Raw genomic sequence first — 7,068 nt, 5'->3', positions numbered from 1 at the left:
CCACCCCTACTCGTGATCTCATTGATAGTTAAGGCTGTCAATGAGTCGGGTATCATAAGTGACACAATAACACGCCACTTAAAGGGCATGTTAATTTTTTTTGCTATGTCACAGTGACACGCCACTTGAAAGGCGAATCATGGGTGACACGAGTTGGACAAGTTATGGCACATTGACACAACCATGACATGTACAAGCATTAATTTAATATTTGAGATATTATTTTATTATTTTTTAATACAACTTTAATTAAAATACAATTTAATATACTAAAAACATTAAAAAAGTAACTTTTTATTGATTAAAATATTAAAAAAAATTTGCATCGCCGTCTCTTATTTTTGAAAAAAAAAAATCAAAGATGCGTGTTAAACTCGACTCACCTATCAGATTCAAACGACATCTTTGTGATATTTTTTATTTTTTGGAAAGCCACAATTTAATGATATTTATATGAAGTCCCTTGCAAGTTGTTCCTCGTGGGAACATGAGCATCAGGTCCTCCAGAGTCACGGTGGTTGCCAAAAATAAAATAAAATAAAAGAGTGAATCTATCATTTTAGCTTATACTGACAACAGAAGAAGCCTTTTTTTTATTATTAAGGAATGACTCTTTTACCTTTAAGAAATGTTTGGATTGGTGGAATTGAATTCCAAACCCATCAGTTTTTTTTTTCCTATTTTTCATGAAAGATTTCTTGACATAATTGGATTTCAGGTCGCCCCAATTTCATTAACCAAACACAGGCTCTGTTTGGGAGCCATTGTTGGCAGTGGTGATGAAATCAGTGGATTTCTCAACAACCAACAACATTCTCATGATGACATCTGCAATTTTATAACACCATCACCCCTCCCATATCTGTCTCCTCTTCCAAAACTGTGACTCTAATCGCCAAAGATGATTGAGATTTTGTGAATCATGTTAAAGTGATAGACTCAAGATCCAGTGTTCATCCAAGATCCAATGTGAGTGCAGAATCCCACAATAAATCAGCTTCCAATGTAGAGAGTTGAATTCTTCAATTGAAATGTGATATTCAAAATGTGAAAAATGAAAAAAAGAGCATGATGAAATATCTAAATCACATTAAGTTTCTTGCAGACTCTCTTTGTGATGTCGATGAAGTTATGTCTAATACGGATTTGGTTCAATTTAATCTGAAAGGTCACTTGAGACTATGAAAGTTTTATTACAATTCTTACTGCGTCCTCCCTGAATAAGCTCCCTAAATTTTTTGAGATTTATGATCTATTGTTGAACCAATATATAAAAAACTCCAAGTGTTAAATCCTAAATCTCCTCAATAAATAAAGGCTTCTACCACCTTCTTTTTTCAAAGAGGGTATGGTCGAGGTTGTGGTAGTAGAAGAAGAGGGGCTGACCATTTTAACCCCTTCTTCCAAAATTTTCAAAAGTTTGGTGCTAAAGATAATCAGGGGCAGTGGTGGTAGAGATGGGTAAGTAATTTGTCAGTTCTGTGGTCACAAAAATTTTAAAGCTATGGAAAAATTAAAGAATAATAAATCTATTTTATTTCTTATTATGCAGATAGCAAAAGTCATAAGTTATCGTTTGATAAAGCATACTTTTCTGTGCAAGCTCCATTAGAGCTAATACATGTAGATCTATGGGTCCCGCATCATTGCCATCCTGTGAAGGGTATCGGTTTTACCGGTTGCTTGTTGATGATTTTTCAAATTTTACATGGTTGTTTGTTAGTAAAAATGTTTGATGCTCTTCCATGTGTTGATAAATTATTTAGAATTGAGAATGATGGGACTTACCTGGATTTATAAAATCATCTTTGAAATTATGGGAACATTATTTGCAGGCTCTGACCATCTTTCGCGTGACGAGGAGGTAAAAATGAAGCAGTTTTTTTTATCTATGTAGCTCAAATCGCAGCACCGTAGATTCTAATATGCAAATAAAAACAAGAAACGTGTATAAGCACCTAATTCAAAGAATAAATAAAATTAGAATAAACAGATTAAAGATCTGAAAAATACAATTTTCAAACTCGAGGGTTAGTTTTATCGTTCAAGCTTCTTTTTGTTTGTTAGAACTTTTACGTAGGTATGAGTGTTCTTCAATGGCTTCAAGACAGAGTGTCGGTAGAACTGAAATAGACGTCATCTTGAAGGGCCATAACTTGGGTATCTAATTTCTCGATGATCAGGTTATATGGGTGAGCTTATATTTATAAAGTTCAAACAAGACATGGATCACCAATTTTTTTGTGTCCATATCTGATCTAAATGGATATAGGTTTATCCTAGATGATGATATGGCTTATCCAAGAGATTCCTCTTGAAAGAAAGACTCGTCCAAGAAGAGTCCTCTCACCCTAAAAGACGTATAAGATGGTTGGGATCGAATAAGGATAAGTCGCGTCTTATCCCTACGTTCGGTACAATGGACGATGAAAGGATTGTGGTGTCTCCTAGCAGACAACAGTCTTGTTCTACCATCCTGTAGCAGACGATAGTCCATTCTGATGTCCAGTAACAAACGACAATTCAAAGAGTCGTCTTCGAGATGGAGGGATGTTTGGTTCCTGCTTAACACCTGAAAACACTTGTTTTAAAAGATATTAACATTTGTGCATCATAAAATTTGGGTGTCTACATATGCCCCTCTTTGTTATTAATTGATGTGATTCAGTTTATGACAAAGAAGTAAACACTCAAGACTTAGAACACTAGGTTGTTGAGACTAAATTTAGTTATGCCAAACGAGGTCGGACTAGTGTTTGAAGAAAAAATGAATTATCGAGATCGTCATGGTCTCTCTAAAAGAGGTCGATGCCAACATCTGAAGGGAGGAGTTGGACTATCGAGATATTTATGGGTCTCACTGAGCGAGGTCGGATTAGTCTAAGGACAACTATATTATCAAAACCATTTGGTGGTCTTTTTTAGCGAGGTTGGTGCCAGTGAAGGGACAATTGGATTGTCAAGTCCATTTGGTGATCATGCCGAGCGAGGTCAGTGTGAGTGCCAAAAAGGAAAAGAACTAAAATGTTGAGACCTTTATGGGTCTCACCGAACGAGGTCAGATCGGTTCATAAACCACTTTATTTGTAGTAGAGAGAGAAAATGTTGGGCTTTAGGCAGGGGTAGCATAAGAGAAATGTATCTCTCTTTAATTTTTTTAGGCCTGTTTTTATTTTTTATGCTTTTTGATTATTTTCTTTGTGAGAATTTGTGATAGTGAGCACTAGGAGTCCTGCACCTTTTCTGGGTTCATAAATAGTTACCCCAATAAGGCTTTAAGGTGGAGATACCCTTCCTAAAATGATCAATTTGAATGTAATACTTCCTACCCTAGTGAAAAATCAAGCATACTTCGGTTAGGTAGCACCAAAGAGAGGAAAAATTATTTTATATACTCCTCAAACTCAAGATGCCTATGGCTAAAATCATTGATGCATGTAATGAACCTTTATGATATGCAGTGAGACTCATGTGTTTGTGATAGAGTGGGTAGCCTACGATAGCTATAAATGATTGATCATATAAGGTCATGGATATTTTTTCTTTTTTAAAAAATTAGAACCTTCCTAACAATTTTATTCTTGCACTTGAGATTCCTAAACTTTAGACTTTCCTCCTCAAAGGTTGATCTAAGATAGCAGCACTCGATTTCACTAGTAATTTTCTTATCTAATTCTGCTTTGGTTTCAAACAATTAGTTATAGAGACATGAGATTAGGTGTTAAAGCATTTATATTTGGTCTAATGATCTCCATTAAGGCTTGAACTCTTGAGGACTAGGGTTTGATGAGAATGTATTTGAGCACACCTCTTGCCCTTAGATAACTTTTTTGGAGTCTTTGTTTTTAGTTTGGAAGTGCTTATTCCTCACTTTTGTCATCTTTTAACCTGAGGTCTGGTAACTATGAGTCTCATGGCTTCTCGGTCCAGGAGGGATGTCGTTATCTATCCAACTTTGCCTCTAAAAGCTATATGACTAAAGCCTTCCACCTTGCCATGAGCCTAGAGGTAAGTAATTACTTTTTCCTAGCACACGTCTTTCTATTCAACCCTCTACCCCTAAGGCAACCTCATGACTGAAGTGCCACCTTGTCATGGGCTTGGAGTATGTATTAGCCTAAATGCATTGTTCTTTTTCGTGCTTTGCTTTTTTTTTTATATATATAATTTTTTAATATTTTTTCTATCGAGATAAAAGAAAAAGACTCCTCAGAAGGCCAACATATGAAGAAGATTTGCATCAAAGATATTCAACACTTAACTCTTTTCCTTGATAGTTGATTGTCGTGGTGGGTTTCACATGCATTACACTTATACATTGATAATGATCTCATGCTCTTATAATTCATCTTTATATGCTCGTGAGCTATAATCATTAGATTAAAGTACCTTATCCTTACTATGTCACTTATCTTTTTCTAAGACTTAAATGTCTTATATAGTATACTCTCGAGTACAAAGACCTATTTTAAAGGAAAACCATTTTAAAGTGAGTTGAATCTATTTTAGGAGAAGATCTTTGACCTTTAATGATTTTTAAATGATATGTCAAGCATCATGATGAAGCTCTATCCTCCTGTGACTGTAGGAGTCAAGGTAATTTGGATTGTCAACACCGTTCTCGATCTTGTCGAATGAGGTTGGACTAGTTCAAGGACAACTGGAATGTGAAGACTGTTTTGTGGTCTCGTCGAACAAGGTCAGGCTAGCGTCCGAGACAACTGGGATATGGAGACCATTATAGGTTTCACCAAACGAGTTCTGCCTAGTGTTCAGAGGTAAACTAGGCTTTCAAGACCACTTGGGTCTCGTCGAACAAGGTCAAGCTCGTTTGGAGATTTGTATGCTTAGTTACTAGAGGTTCCTTCTTGTCTAAGAGATTTGAACTTTGAATAACTTTACGATAACTTATCTCTGGGTTTTGCATAGGTTCAAACTCTTTTGACATGCTCCCACATGATTTAGATAAAAAAGCATAATTGAGAATGATAAAAAAAAATAAAAGAAAAGGGTTTGACAAAAACTTTTTTAGTCTTGTCAACAAGAGTAACATGCTCCTTCAACGAAGATGATAGTTTGGACCTTAAAAATATTTTTTTTGGATTTTCAAAACTTTTTCATTTTTTTAAGGGATTTTTTGTTTTTCGAAAATGACTATATACAAAGTCCTAGTTCTAAAAGCTTACTTGGGATTGTGGGATGGTGACCCGTGCAAGATGTCATTTTTTCTCTATACCATTGTGATTCTGTCCTGACCTGTGATCGCTTTTTTTTTTTAGCACGTTGGTCTTTTCAAGAAGGAGAGAAGAAGAAACTCGAATTGTTGTTTGTTTTTTGTGAACTCAAAAATGAGTAGATGCAATGGAAGTGCCAACCGTATGCTATCTTCTAGGACGGGTCTCTCTATTGAGTTGACGATGATTGACCTCTTCCTCAAGTAATCATTCAAGACCCATGTAAACTTTTTTCTTTTACCTATTTTTTGTCTGTTCTTTTGTAACCTAGACCTTGGGTTTTCATTTTAGGTGCGACTAAGAGTAACTATGTGATGCCTTACTGGTTTTTACTCAATCCTTTGAAAGATTGATACCTCGTGTACAAAGCGATTCTTCACTCATTAAAGCAAGACAAAAGAAGGGGTGGAGGGAAGCCCACCCAAAATAAAAGGACTTAGATGAATTGCAGGGACAAGACACCAAACATAAGGGCGGATGAGGAGGTAGATTGATCTAGCCCCAGCAGAGCCTAAGAGGAACGGGGTTGAGTAAGGATTCAAGACACCAATGGAAGAAGGGGGGTTCCGAGAGACAAAGCCAAGGATAATGTCTATAATACTAAGATGACACGTTAAGATGGGGGAGGGAGTCGAGGACAAAGCCAATGACGGGCAGGATCAGTGGCGGAGCCAGGGGTGGGCATGGGTGGGCAGTCGCCCACCCTAGAATTTGAAACCGAAAAAAAAAATACTGTGCCTCCAGCGATATTTTGTAAAACAAAGAATCTGATTTTAACTCTTGTATGCTAATGCCTACCGTTATGTGTGTTTTAATTTGTCTGGTGTGTGACAAACAGAAAATAATTATATGTTTACTTTTAATCCAGCAATTAATCTGTTCTGGATATTATCGTCCACGGTGTGTTGTCATTTAGATGTTTGTTTTAGGTGGCGAGCACTCGCCCAGGACAACAATCAGCAAGTGGTGCTGACACGTTTATGTCTTCCTGTGGCAGCGACCTAATCTGGACCCACGTCTGTCACTCCCCGAGTTCGAATCTGCATTCAACCGGGTTCTAGATTGTGTGTTTTAAGCTTTAGAAGTTGCTTTAGGAAAGCAGTGTAATGTTCTGGTTTCTTGCTGTTTATTTGAGCTGAATGTATGCAAGACTGATCTCAAATGATTTGAGTATATTGTGATAAATATTGTTGATTTTTTTTACATTGATAACCAATCGATTTCAATATAATTCAAAGGCTTATTTAAGTTTTATCTCTTCGACTGTGCCTCCAACGAATTTTTTTTTGCTCCGCCATTGATCCGAATAAATGGATCGTCCTTCAAGACCATAGCATTGTCCCCGATACCCGAGGTCTGCCCACCCAACAAAAAACTCGTGGCTCCGCCACTGGGCAGGATGATGGAGGTGTTAAAGGAAGCCCAATCAAAAAGCAGATTCACCACACAAGGTTGGGCATCTTAGAAAATTGTGGAGGCCATTATGGGAGGACATGAGGAAGACAATTGACCTTGGCCAGTTGAGGTGGCATCGGCAATAAAGGTGAGAGTGACTGTTCTTTCTCCATAATTTGAACCCCCCTCATTGAAGAAACCTTGCGGTGCAATATGAACATTCAATCCTAGCTGTTCAATGTGGTTTCTTAAATCAAGTAATAGGTTTGGTGATGAAACTTTTCAATGTACTGAGGCATAAACATGTCTCTTGTTAGGAAGATTTTTTTATTTTTTTTTTAAAGATAATCCAAGGGAAAAAACCCATTACCGACCACACATTGGCTGGTCTCCGGTTGGTAAAACCCGCGAGGTCCCTCCTGCGCACCGGGGAGTATGC

This window comes from Nuphar pumila, chromosome 4 (genome assembly GCF_984573655.1).
Source record: "Nuphar pumila chromosome 4, dmNupPumi1.hap1.1, whole genome shotgun sequence".
In the NCBI taxonomy this organism is placed as follows: Eukaryota; Viridiplantae; Streptophyta; class Magnoliopsida; order Nymphaeales; family Nymphaeaceae; genus Nuphar; species Nuphar pumila.
This window is presented reverse-complemented; position numbering follows the sequence as displayed.